The following is a 14,683-nucleotide window of genomic DNA, read 5'->3' as shown; positions in this document are numbered from 1 at the left end:
GCCAATTTTGAATGGCTTTGATTTTTTTTTACTTAGGGTTTGATAATCCCACGATCAATCATTTGCCACAAATCCCGGGCTTCTACAAAACCTATTGCACATTTTTTGGGGGTTCGCGGCTCTGAGGGATTCTACTACTGCTTACACCTGGGACAAGTGGGTATGCCAGTCTTCTATAGGTGACGATATCATCCAAGTACACAGACTTCTGATGGGGGTCTAACAACACGTCAATCAGTCTTTGAAATGTGGCCAGGGCCCCATGGAACCCAAAAGGAAGAGGACATCATGATGGAGAGTCTCTGAGGTAATCAAGGAGGTCTTTTCTTTTAGCCGTCTGTCAGAGGCATCTGCCAGTAACCATTGGTTAGATCGAGCGTCGTTAATTACGTTCCAGTCCCTCAATTAGCTAATCCACCCGGGTCATTAGAAATAGGTTAAGTTTTGATGCCTCATTCAATTTCCGAAAATTGATACAGAAGAGTAACGATCCGTCCGGTTTTGGAATCAGTACAATGGTACTAGTCCACCCACTCCTTAATGACTCCTAACTGGAACATCTTCTTTACCTTTTCCGAGATGACTTGCCTCCAGGCCTCTGGCACACGGTATGGTTTTATTCACACCCTTAACTGAGGCTCAGTGACAATGTCACGTGGATCATAGATTTCCGATCAGGCAGTTCTGAGAAGATATCTGTATTCCGCTGCACTAATTTCCAAGCCTCCTGTTGTTGCTGCTCTGAGACACTATCACTAATCTTTACCTCGTTCGCAACCTCTTCCCAGGCCGGTAACTTCACACTAGACCTCAAGCAGATTGGATTGTGTGCCTCTCCACTCCTCCTCCAGAATCTGGCACCTTGACTTCCAAATGAAATGCAAAATTTACTTTCATCTGAAAACAAAACCTTGGACCACTGAGCAACAGTCCAGTTCTTTTTCTCCTTGGCCCAGGTAAAATGCTTCTGGCATTTTCTATTGGTCATGAGTGGCTTGACACAAAGAATGCGACACTTGTAGCCCATGTCCTGGACACATCTGTGTGTGGTGGCTCTTGAAGCAATAACTACAGCAGCAGTTCACTCCTTGTGAATCTCCCCCAAATTTTTGAATGGCCTTTTCTTAACAATCCTTTCAAGGCTGTGGTTATCCCGGTTGCTTGTGCACCTTTTTCTACCACACTTTTTCCTTCCACTCAACTTTCCATTAATATGCTTGGATACAGCACTCTGTGAACAGCCAGCTTCTTTAGCAATGACCTTTTGTGGCTTACCCTCCTTGTGGTGTGTGTCAATGACTGCCTTCTGGACATCTGTCAAGCCAGCAGGCTTCTCCATGATTGTGCTGCCTACGGAAAAAAAATAAGGGACCTTTTTAAATGCTTAGGAAGCCTTTTTAGGTGTTTTTTGTTAATTATTCTAATTTACTGAGATAATGACTCTTGGGTTTTCATTGCCTGTAATCCATAATAATCAACATTAACAGAAATAAACACTTGAAATAGATCACTCTGTAATGACTCTATATATGAGTTTCACTTTTTGTATTGAAGAAGTAAAATAAATTAACTTTTCGATGATATTCTAATTTAGTAAGAAGCACTTTTAAGTGTATTTTCTTTTAAATTATAATACAGGAGCATAAACAAAAAATAATTTACTTGCTAAACCTGTCTAAATGTGTGTTGTGGCTTTTACAAGTCAACGCAGCGTCAGAACCAGGCTCCATAGACTCTGTGTGTAAGCCTACACTGTAAGGGTCACTTCTGGCTCACACACCGAGTGCAGTGTGATGCAGTGAGTCGCAGTAGAGGTCACGTGGGTGAGAAGAGGATCTGAGCATTGTATGAAACAGTGGAAGACTGAGATTGCACTTACATTACACAACACACATTTAAGCAAGTTTAACAAAAAATAATTTCCTGGGTTTGCTTCTTTAACTTGCATTGTACTGTACTGGACTACTGGATTTCAACACTGGTTGCAATCCACAATAAAGAACCTAAAAAAAAAAAGCAGAATGATACCTGTATGGCAGCAGGCATTACCAAGCATCCCATGCAGCACACCACATACTGTCGTACAATAGCCATCAGAATAGCTTAAGATGTGGAGAATTACTCTTCTAATGCACTTAGAAATCGGCACCTGCTAAACGATTTATGCACCAGCCGCACATGTCTATGAATCACGTAGACAAGCCCCGCATTTAGTGTTTACATTCAGGATTTTTTTCAGTTAGTCATGATGAATGTAGAAGACTCATGGGAAAGTAGTTTGGGAAGAACAGTGAGCAGGTTGAAACCTGAAATTGTCTTAATCCGGTTTCTCATGATGCAACAAAAATAATTATTCTAGGGCTTATTTGCTTGTTATCATTGACATGATTTCATCATGATGCAGCAGAAGAGACATGAGGAGACCAAACAAAAAACTATGCTGTGCTCCCTCCCAAAGAAGAAAATTCTGAAGTAAATCCAACAAGAACCAATTTCAGCTCAGAGGCACCTGACCATTTCCTAAATGCAAGAATTATTAAATACAATCCATAAGTATAAAATCTGAGCGTAAGGCCTTGTACACTGGCAATGGGTCCTACCATGACCAAACACTAGCATCACCTATCTCCAACAAACACAGATAAGCGGCAGACGGTAAATAGAATTTTTTCTTTTTTAAAGAGTTGATACTAGAAATCGTACAATGTGGCTCTTTCATAAGGACTTAGGTAAATAATGAGCATGGGAAAACCTCTGCTCAGAATTACAGAACATTGGCAGAGACATTTATAGAAGCAGATGACAAATAATTACAATACAAGTCAATGGGAAGGCTTAGACGATGTCCAGGCTTTATTTTTGATAATTTTATCAGCATTTTTGCTTTAAAAACAGCTAGCAGTTCCTTCATTGTTGAATGGGTAAAAAATACATCTGGATAATGTCAGTACAAAAAGAAACCCCAAAATCGCTGAAAAAAAATGCATAGAAAAACCGCCAGTGGTCAAAAACAGTATTCAGGAACCAAAAAAAGGTAAGAAAAAAAAAGACAATTCAGGTTTACAAAGATCCAGGAAAATTACAGAAGCATCTTCCTTTTGAAGAATAGACTGGCTACCTGAAAAAGATGATGTGAACATACCCTTAAGTAAATACAATGAATTCATGAGGTGTAAATCCATATTAATGTAACTTCTTATGTCACGGACTATAATCGATGAGATATTACTTGGGTTATAAAATGATCAATTCTCCTAATAAACAGAAAGTGCGCAGTGTTCAGCACTGTCTGGCCGAAGGCCTCTTTCACGCTTCCGTTTTTGACCATCAGTCAAAATCCGCCAGGTTTTGAAAAAAACGTATCCGCCATTTTTTTTTGCGGATCCAATTTTTTCCCCATTGAGTTGCATTACTGGCCATCCGTTGGATCTGTTTTTGTGAGGATCCGCCAAATTTTTTTCATCCGCCGGCATGCCTGGATGGACCTTGCAACGTTTTTTTTGTTGTTGGATCCACATTTTCCAGTGCGCATGCCCGGAGAAAGGAAGTCAGGGAGAAAATTAACCCTGAAATCCTTTCTGGCAGAGGAAAAAATTCTCTCTCTCGCTCTCTCTCTCTCCCTTTCCCCTTTCCCCGCCAGCAGTTCCTTTAAAATTCTTCATTCTGCGGATCCGTCAAAAAACGGTTTCTGTGGCATCCGTTCACATCAGTTAGGAACGGATCCGCTTTTCCGCCTTTTTGGCGGATTTTAACTGAGATAAAAAACTGAAGTGTGAAAGAGGCCTTAGACACCATGATGAATTAATAGAGTGTACAGTGGTCAGGCTTTGAGTGGCGGTCTTGAACCGGATACTCCCCTAACACTGGCAAAACTACTACTCCCACCACCAGGTCTCAATATTCAGAGGAAGTGTAGTTACACTGGAGAGAAACTGGAGAGAAATAGATCCTGCTGGTGATGTGGCTTCAAGTAATCCGACAATAATTCAGATTGGCCCCTTCCACACAGATGTAAAATCTATGTTAAAGACCAAGAAAACCTTATGTAAATGGCAATAAAGGCATAACTCAATATACAATATTACAAACCACAACCTCTACAAGCTTATCAAGGCAAGAAAAAGGAGAAAACGAGTATCTAATGCCACTTCGAAACACGCGTAGCGGCGGCAGGTTAGAGACGTCACTACTATACATAGCCAGTAAGTAATTGGCTGATGCATTACCTTTGTACTTTGCGCACTTTATGCCCACTGTGGCCTTTGCACTTTCAGAACTTTATCTCTACATATGTATACACCTATGACCATATGCTGCTACTGTAATGACCAGGCCGAACGTTCCCTGCTATCCACCCCACACGGTGTCCGCAGCCGAAGGAATTATGACAAACCCCGGTCTCGGGGATAACAGTTGCTTTTACATCAGCAGTAATGGGAATTATAACTTGATACAAATAAGGAACAGTCTCTCATGGGTAGTCCAGGGCAATTACAGATCACACTTAGATGCTGAGATGTGATTGGGGTCTGGAGCTTTAAGAGCACTGGACAATGTCTTTTGGTATTTTACAGAGGGAGGTAGACGCAGCAATTAGAGGTTACAGACCTGTACTTGGGGTTAGCTCCACCCACGTGCACAAGTACTTATAGGTGAAGGTAGAAACTGTGGTGAATCCAGTCAGAAATACTTTACATGTGGTGAATCCTGTCAGCAATACTTTAGATGTGGTGAATCCTGTCAGAAATAGAATGATGTCTGCACAGGTTAGAGGGAACTCAGGCTTTTACACCTGCAGGAGATCTTGAGGTAAAAACCTCCTCCACGTGTGTGTTCTGTTCTCCCTGAAAGCATTCCTCAGACTAAAGAACATTCTAGACTTGCCTGGAAAACAGCTCCTCCTATTGACCATGTGACTAGGAGTTGGCCAATAGGAGACCGAATTCACATCTCAGATCCTTACAAAACAATAATTCAGTCATTGTACACTTTCACCATTAGATGGCAACAGAACACAGCAAATGAGAAATGCATTGCATCTAAAATGAAGGTGACTAGAAATGGAGAATTACAGCTCACAAATAATGTAGATGGCCAGTTAGAGAGTGAGCAGTAGTGTACAGAAGTTACTCACAATTCAGTATTACTTAAAGGGACAGACACACTCTGGACTGGGTCACTACACTACCATTAACCCACAAGTAAATGGGGCGGTACGGCACCAATGGCACTTCATTTGTACATATGTACCTAGTTACTTGAAAGTTTTTTTGCCTAGAAATAGCCCCTTTTGGCTTAATTTAGCTTTTTGATTCATGTGACTACTGTACATTTGAATAATTTTATTTTTGAATATATGCTAATTGCATTCAGACTTAGTGGCTATTGTAACCTTGGGCCTTTACTACTGGCTAATAATATGTTTAATTTTCGTTTCCCCTATTCCAGTTTCGGCAGTGCTATTCTGTAAAACATTTTAAAATATTTATTGTAAATTATTAATAAATGTATTTACTTGGCACTAGATACTCGTTTTCTCCTTTTTTTGCCTTAATAAGCTTGTAGGGGTTGTGGTTTGTAATAGATGCAAAATCTGCAGAATTTCCTCCTTTCAGATACTATGCTGGGATTCCTATACCTGAATATTTATGAATGATTTAGGAGATTTTTGGTCTGGGACCCTCACAACACGATAATGTGCCCTAATGAAGTAGAAGTCAGGTGTCTGGTTAGATGTTTCTACCTGAAGAGGATTTACAGTTTACATGACAAATACAGATGTTTGCCACATGGCATGAGTTTTCCCAGGAAAGCTGGAAGCTCATCCACCCAAGGCCAAGGTCAAGAGCAGAGAATGTCTTAGAGCTGCTGGTTTACTTTACTTTTCCCTGTGGTAGGAGTCTGGCTCCTTGGGAAAAAGTAGGGGGGCTTCCAGCAGGGTGGAGGTTTTGCCAGATTCCCATGGAAGAATGTGATTTGGATAACTTGACATCCCGAGGTGCAGGTCTTGTGATGGGATGTCGCTGCTGCTTCGAGAGGGCGAGACGACTTCACATTCACCATGAGAACATCTGGGTCCCTCATTGTCCTCCTGAACTCCATGCTTATAAATAGAATTTAGTTTACAGTTTATTTTTAGTACATTTTCTATAAATGCTCAAAAAAGCAAAAAGGTCATGAATCAGTGGGAAGTTGGAAAAAATGGACTTTTACTGTCATTTGCATTTATCAAAATGCATGGGGTGAAAGGAGGCAGAAGTGTGCCTGATGAAAAATAAATAGCACAAATAGAACTGAAATAATAGCTTGGAAAGTATTAGTCAGGGATAGAAATACTATTAATACAGGCAATTTACCTTGTAAAAGAGGTTATCTGACATTTGTTCATATGGCAGAATGGGGAAAGTCACACTACAGATACACCAGTAGGTAATTACTGTGCATCATGAGACATACTTACTGCCCAACACAACAAAGCCAAGTTTGCACTGCGATATTAGGCGCTACGTCGTGGTCGAGCTCTGCACAGTACAACCAGAGAGTCGTGCTTGACACCAGCAACTTTTTTATTGCGCTGCAAAAAGTCATGGGTTATCCAGAATCATAAAGACAACTCTGGCACAATAACATCACCAAAAAGCTTCAGCAAGTGTCTAGGGTTGCAGAGCGACATTGGAAGAAAACAAATTTGCAAGATGATTTCACTGCATTCAAACAGGCAACACTCGCTTTCAAATATGCCCTCACCTCTGCTAAACAGGCCTACTTCACAACCCTCGTATCTTCCCTATCCTACAACCCCAAATAGTTATTCAAAACCTTTAACTCCCTCCTCCGCCCACCACTGCCCCCTTCAACCTCCCTCATCTCTGCTGAGGACTTTGCCACACAATTCAAAAATAAGATCAACCAAACAAGGCAAGGGTCACGATATGTGACTGGCCCTGTGTGACGCGACCCAGCAATCGGTCGGTTACCAAACAACTGGACAAACAAGGGGACACCGGGGAGACAATTACAATGGTGGGCCCTGCAATAGGGAACGGGGAAATGGACACCACCTCCACTCTCGAGAATGTGCCCCGCTCTTACTAGCGTCCCTATACAGGTTCTTTCAACCTGTTGCCGAGCAGGATACCTTAGCCCTCACTTGCCTTGCACCTATCCCTTAGTAGGGAATTAGAAAGTGCGGACACTGGTGCCTCCGCTGCACTAATAAAACACCAAGGGGAGATACAACAGACAGGGTTAAAAAAACAACACTTAGCTTTCTCTGCTGCCAATGCTCCAATCAGCAGAGTAAGGCTCCTGAACTCAGCTTTCAGCAGTATCACCAATGCTCCAGAAAGCTCCTCTCTTCAGCAGAACTACCACTGCTCCCGATAAGCTAAACCACAACTGCACCAGGTAGCTCCAGTCTTCACCACGGTTGGTATCAATAAATGACCTGTCCTAACCAACAGTCAGTTGATGCACCAGGTGACCTTATATAGGAAGGTGGGAGTGGTCACCACCAGCAAACTAACATGTAGTAACACCAGCGGCCATCGGGGGGAAAAACTGACATTAACCCCCGATGGCCAGAAAGCAAAAGAGTTTATATCTGAGAAGTGTAAACTGACACAGATCCAAAAATGGATCGTGACAACAAGTCTTTATTGTTCAACCACCACAACCCCTTTGTATACCAGACCAATACCCTTCCCCATAACCACCCTATCCAACATCACTAAAGGGGAGCTTAATTGTCTCCTCTCCAAATCACACCACACCACTTGTGCACTAGACCTCATCCAATCCCACCTCCTTCCCAACCTCACCACCACACTTATCCCATCCCTAACCCACTTCTTCAACCTAACACTAACTTCTGGTACCTTCCCTTTTGCTTTCAAACATTCCACAATCACGCCTATTCTTAAAAAGCCAACCCTAAACCCAACCGCTATGTCCAGCTATCACCAAATATCGCTGCTCCCATTCGCTTCCAAACTTCTGGAGCAGCACGTCCACGCTGAACTTTCCTACCACCTCTCATCTAACTTGCTCTTTGACAATCTACAATCTGGTTTCCATCCCTATCATTCGACTGAGACTGCCCTGACAGAAATTACTAACGACCTACTTACAGCCAAAGCTAACGGACAATACTCTATACACCTCCGTCTATACCTGTACTCTGCTTTCGACACAGTTGACCACTGCCTCCTACTACAGATCCTCTCCTCCTTTGGCATCAAATCCCGATACCTTCCCTCACGTAATCTCTGGTCCTCCCAAGACCTCCTTCTTTCCTCCACATTTATTCGCTCCTCACCTAATCGACTCACCAAGACTTCTCCCGAATATCCCCCATCCTCTGGAATTCTGTGCCCCAACACATCCGACTATCAACCACATTTGGATCCTTCAGACAGAACCTGAAAACCCACCTCTTCAAGAAAGTTTACAGCCTGCAATGACCCCACTGCCTCCTCACCACTATCGGAGCTACCACCTCACCAACACTGGAGCTCTCGCAAATCCCCAACCTACTGTCTACTTCCCCATCATCCTGTAGAATGTAAGCACGCAAGGGCAGGGTCCTCTCCCCTGTCTGTCAGTCTGTTATTGTTAGTTTGTTTACTCTAAGTGATATCTGTAAATTGTATGTAACCCCTTCTCATGTACAGCACCACGGAATCAATGGTGCTATATAAATAAATAATAATAATCCAGAAAAATATGAGTCCTAATAAATTTCACGTTTTCTGTGTAATTACATAAAAACACTGGCAATGTGAACATACTCATACCCCATGTTCAGCATATACCAAGCACTGTGCATATTTTGGAGGCTAAATGGACAGTGTATTCACCTCTAGCAAGGATTCAGGCACCTATGGATGCGAAACATACATGCTGGGAGCTTTACAGGTGCAGACGCCAAATGTTCAATGCAAATGCACTGTGCAAGCATTTAGCTTTTTATGCTCTGACCTGTTCCTGGTGGACAAAAACAATGACTTTCTCAGATTTATCAGTACAACCTAGTAAAAGACATTATGAAAACAGATGTATGAACGCGAGCAGAACCTGGAACAAAAAACGTGGGAACGAGGCACAGAGAGGACTCTAATGTCCTAAAGCCTCAAACATTAGTATATATGGCTAACACCTACAATTATTACATTAAATTATCTGTCAGCATGCCCTCGGGACAGGGTGACACCCCAAATAGGATAATTACCATCTTGTGCGTGAATATTGGTTGTTGAAGGTAGACATTCGTCTGTTAAGGCAAAGAACAATGCTCATTGTAATCTTGGCACTGCTGCGGTAACGTACCTCAAAAAGCGGAACCCAAAAACACAGCCTGCAGGCAGCTTTTCTGTTGTAGGGTAATGTGGCTGGAACGTGGCTTTAAAAATCCACAATACAGCAATAAAGCCCTGAAAAGTTGTATTTGTGGAGAAGGTGGAGGCTCTGAAGTAAAAAAAAAAATAATAATAATAATAATTTTCTTAAGAGATGGATGTTGTAGATTATATTGTGGGCAAAAAACAGAATGAAGTACTTAACCACTTCACCCCCGAAGCGATTTTCCGATTGTTTTTGCTCCCCTTCTTCCCAGAGCAATAACTTTTCTATTTTTCCACAAAAAAATTGTCCTTTTGAATGACACCACTGATTTTACCATATAGTGTACTGGAATATGGGAAAAAAATTCCAAGTGTGGTGAAGTTGGAAAAGTACAATTCCACAATAGTTTTTTTTTTTTTTTATTTACCATGTTCATAAATGCTAAAACTGACATGGCAATATGATTCTCCAGGTCAGTACGAGTTCACAGATATCAAACATGTATAGGTTTTTTATTAAGGGATGAAACAAAATCCAAGAATTTAAAAAACTTGTCACTGTTTCGAGATATGTAGCGTCTCCATTCTTTGGGATCTGGAGCTGGGTGAGGGCTTATTTTGTGGCGCTGAGCAGTCGTTTTTATTGATACAATTTTGGGTTAGATACAATGTTTTGATTGGCCATTATTACATTTTATTGCAATGTTGCAGCAGCCAAAAAAACGTAATTCTGGCATTTTGATGTTTTGTTTTGCTGTATACTAATCGGATTAATTTACTTTATATTTTGATAAATAGGATAGAACATTTCTGAGCGCAGCAATAACAAGTATATGTACCTTTTAACGGATTTATTTTGATTGGAGTAAAAGGGGGGTGATATGACCTTTTTTTCATTTTATTTTAATCTTTTTGAAAACTTTTTTTTTCCACTGGCTTCAATGGTACCCTTAGGAGACTTGAAGCTTCAACTGCCTGTAATACACATACCGTGTTTCCCCGAAAGTAAGACAGTGTCTTACTTTCTTTTTATCCCCAAAAGCCCCACTATGTCTTACTTTCGGGGTATGTCTTATATTGGAAAAAAATTGTCGAATTTTTTTGTTTTAACCATAAAATTAACATTTATTAACAACCTGAACAGTATTGTATTCACCACAAAACAGTTTTATAAAAGGAAGTGCCAAGAATGTCTTGTTACAACATTGCATAACATGTAAAACAATGAAAAATGGTAAGAACGAACAGTGGAATACTGGAAGATAAAACAGATTTATTCCATGACAACCATGTCATCATCCTCAGGGATATCATCATACCCCAGTATGCCAGTGTGTATGTTTTACTGATGTATGATTAATACTGTGTACATTACCGTATTTTAAGCAGGAGGCGGCAGTGACAAGTGCAGGGGACGGCGCGGTGACGTATGGAGGGGGGGCGGCGCGGAAGTGGGCAGGAGGCGGCGCTCATTTGGATCAGACGGAGGCGGCAGACGCGGTGACGTATGGAGGGGGGGCGGCGCGGAAGTGGGCAGGAGGCGGCGCTCATTAAGATCAGAGGGAGGTGGCAGACGCGGCGACGTATGGAGAGGGGGACGGTGCGGACGTGGGCAGGAGGCGGCGCGCAGCTAGATGAGAGGGAGGCGGCAATACATATGTCTTACTTTCGGGGTACGGCTTATATTAGCCGACCCCCCTGAAACCCCCGATACGTCTTACAATCGGGGGTGTCTTACTATCGGGGAAACACGGTAGCAGTGCTTCAGCCCTGCTATTTGTAGCAAAAATCACAATCCCCTACAAACACCAGCATTCACAAGAGATTTACAATAACAGGCACAATGGTCTTTTACAGACTCCCGGCTGTCATGACAACTCATTGGCGCCCCACGATCACATGACAGGAGCACTGTTGGGCGTTTTGTTGTAGCGCGCTTCAGGTTGACAGCGGCAATTATCTTGTTAACAGCCACGCATGGATCGCGAATCCACCTGTGGCTGTTAGATGCTCATGACAGCTGATCAGATAAGTGGTCATGTGCAGGGAAAAATGCGGGATCAACGTGGAGCTCATATCAAAGGCAGGGACACGACCGTTGACGTATGTATACATCACTGGTCGTGAAGGGATTAATAGCTATGGGGTAGCGGATGATGCACATTTACACGGGCAAATATTTAGCACGTGAGGCTTCATAAGACCGAACGCTTCCAATCTACGGGCAACGTAGACATGCTCGTGAGCTGGACAGATTATGTGCACCATTAAATCACCAGCGTTGGCAGCACATTGCACCGACAAATTTGATGTTGTAAAGGGACAGAACAGTCATATTAAAAACATTAAACTTTGCTAGTTCTGGAAATTTTCTAGAAAAAGCAAATTAACAAAGCTAGAGGAGAATAAAAGAGAAAATAGAGATGCCAAAAAGGACAAAAAAAATGGGAAGCAAGTATAAAAAAAGACAAGAGAATAAGAAATAAACAAAAAAGCTAAAGTAAAAGTGAAAAGCACTGGATCCGAGAACTTTAAGCAATGTATTTGCTGTTATTATTACGGTAATTGCACTGATTCTGGACATTGACTTTCTAGGTTATTGTCTCAGCCTGAGCACAAGACTAAAGATCTGACAATCACAAGAAACCAACAGGTTCCTTCCTAGACAGAAATAATTAGAAATCCTGCTGGTGGAGCGGCAGGTTCAGGCGGTTTCAGACCAGCAGAGGCTGCTCATGTTGTGGCACAGGGCTCCCTCAACGTCTTAATAATTTAATGAGATAATGCAAATAACCCCTTGCCTCGTGTCTAACATCTGATTGAAGTGTGTGCACAAAAGAGACAGAGCCAGGTGTTGTTTCACCTTCAATGTCAGTCGTGGGGTCAGAGGTCTCATGCTCCTAGTCCATAGCTGCTCAACGCAAGACAACATTAAATGCACATACCCTGGAGCTCCACAAAGCAAAGTCCAAGGGAATAAAACAAAGTCTAAGGGAATAAAAAAATTAAAATCAGGGGAGAAATTAACAAGATCGTTATTTACAAAAGAAACATTAAGGCTTGGTTCACATTTGCGGTTGAGTCCGCAGCGTATCGTACGCAACCACAAACGCATGCAAAAACGCAAGCAAACGCATGGTAACAGCGTATTTTAGCCGCATCATCTTACGCATGACGTAAAAAAATGCAGCGTTTTAATGTGTTTGAATGCGTTTTTGCATGCGTTTGCATTTTTATGCGCATGCGCTTCACAAGGAAAAAAATTTCCAGATTCTCCTTAACACAAGCCACGCCCAATGGGCGTGTCTCATGGGATTTCTGTATATAGACCTTTGTACAAATGAAATGCCCAGATTTTGCTGCTGTATCCTGCGTCAAGATGGATCTTCGCATGGAGAGTTTCTATCGGAATCTGGATTTGAATATCAACTTGTTTCTTGCCTTTGCCTTTGCTTGTGAGCAAGAACGGAAAAGACGAAGGCGCAGAAGACGGCGTCAGGGCTTTTGACAACACCCCATTGTTGAAGTCTGGGATAGCTGTGGAGGCTACCACTCCTTATTCAGTGAGCTCCGTGAAAACCCGGAGAAATATTTTGACTACACCAGGATGTCTCAAGGGAGCTTCAGGGATTTGCTGGGTCGTCTACAAGGAGCCATTAGCAGGCAGGACACCCAGCTCCGTAGAGCCATTCCTGCTGAGGAAGATCTGCTGGTGATACTAAGGTGCGTAATGTTTAAAAATAAACGCCTGTCATAATTATTATTGTTCTGCAATGTACTTAATTTTTTTCCCTTTTTTGATTTTCAAAATCCCCGTCGTAAATATCATTATTCTAAATATTTTTTTTCTTTCTCTGTATGGCAGATTCTTGGCTACCGGAGAGAGCCTATCATCGCTCCATTTCCAGTCCCGGATTGGTGTTTCCACCCTTTCTGGGATAGATGCAGACACCTGCTGGGCTTTGTGGGACGTTCTGCATGAGGAATTTATCCCCCTATCCACTACAGAAATCTGGCAGGAAACTGCAGAAAAATTCTGGGAAATTTGTAATTTCCCCAACTGTTTGGGAGCAGTGGATGGAAAACACATTAGGATTACCAAACCAGCTGGGACTAGATCCGAGTACTTTAATTAAAAAAAATACTTCTCTATAGTGCTAATGGCGATTGCAGCTGCGGACTGTAGATTTCTCGCCGTGGACACTGGTTCTTTTGGCTGTGGTAATGACTCCCAGACATTTAAAAACTCTGACATGGGACAACGGTTGTATGGTAATAATTTTAATTTTCCCCTGCCACGACCTCTTCCCAACAATGAAGGCCCGCCAATGCCATTTGTTGTGGTTGGGGATGAGGCCTTTCAGATGTGTGGAAACCTGTTGTGAATTCGCTTTCTGGCCTACCTCTGGTTACTAGTGAAGGTAGTGGAGCTGGTTATATTGACAGAGGGGTCGCGAGTTCTCTTTCCGGGCTCCCTTTGGTGGTTACTGGAGGTAATGGAGCTGATCTAATTAACAGAGGCCTGCTACCTGATAATGAGGAGGATGACTGGAGATCTGGAGTTTCTGACTGGATTTAAGACAGCCGACTCCCTCTATCCCTGCTGGTGATTTTTTCCTGCCTCCTGAGGTCTTAGTTTCCAGCTCAGTCCCTGCATGCTCAGCTGTGTTCATTTGCTATTGTTCACATTTGATCTGGTTTTGTCTATTTCAGTTTTGTGTGTTCAGCCAGCTCCGGCTGGGGCTGTGCTGAATTTCCATCCTTATGTTACTGCTTGTGCCAGTTTGTTTCTGTCCCTCATTAAATTGGCCTCATTTTGCTCTGCTTTCAGAATATACCAGAGTGCTGATATAGAGGGCGAAGTCTAGTGCCTTCAGTATTTTTCTATCAGACGTGTTGGGCATTTTTTGCAGGGTTTTTTGCGTGATTGCAGACAGAGTCTTTCCTTTCCTGTCCTGTCTAGTTAGTTTGGGCCCCATCATTTGCTCAGTCTATTTTCCTACCTGCGTTTGTGTTTTCATCTTGTCTCACTGACAATATATGTTTGGGGGCTATCTATTCCTTTGGGGTCTGCTCTGGGGCAGCTTAGATTACCCCTTTCTTGCTTTAGGCTTATCTAGTTCTCCAGCTGTGTCGAGGCATCTAGGATCAGCGTATGTACGCTCCACGGCTACTGCTTGTTGTGTGGATAGGTTCAGGGGTCTGCAATCCGCTTAGTTACCAACCTCTCTGGTTTTCTGTGGCGTAGCTTGGTCTTGCTTTCCTCCTCGGTGACCCAATCATAACAGAAACCTCCTTAAACCATATTCCAGTCGTGACTTGAACCACACAAAAAGGATTTT

The 14,683-nt window shown here is 42.5% G+C and overlaps 1 protein-coding gene across 5 annotated transcripts in view; it reads right to left on the bottom strand.

Moving 5' to 3' along the window:
- EGFL7 (EGF like domain multiple 7) overlaps positions 1-14,683 on the bottom strand; it is a 349,370-nt gene that overhangs the window by 287,013 nt on the left and 47,674 nt on the right. The window contains exon 3 of one of the 5 annotated variants that reach the window (XR_012226623.1): positions 1,276-1,350. The exons of the other annotated variants lie outside the window; for them this stretch is intronic. The gene's annotated coding sequence lies outside the window, so the exon portion shown is untranslated. The remainder of the gene's footprint in view (positions 1-1,275; positions 1,351-14,683) is intronic. 5 annotated transcript variants of the gene reach the window in all.

This window comes from Dendrobates tinctorius, unplaced genomic scaffold (genome assembly GCF_039654945.1).
Source record: "Dendrobates tinctorius isolate UK_male_01 unplaced genomic scaffold, ASM3965494v1 ptg000013l, whole genome shotgun sequence".
NCBI lineage: Eukaryota > Metazoa > Chordata > Amphibia > Anura > Dendrobatidae > Dendrobates > Dendrobates tinctorius.
Note: the sequence above shows the minus strand (reverse complement) of the source record. Positions and strands in the feature narration are given on the sequence as shown.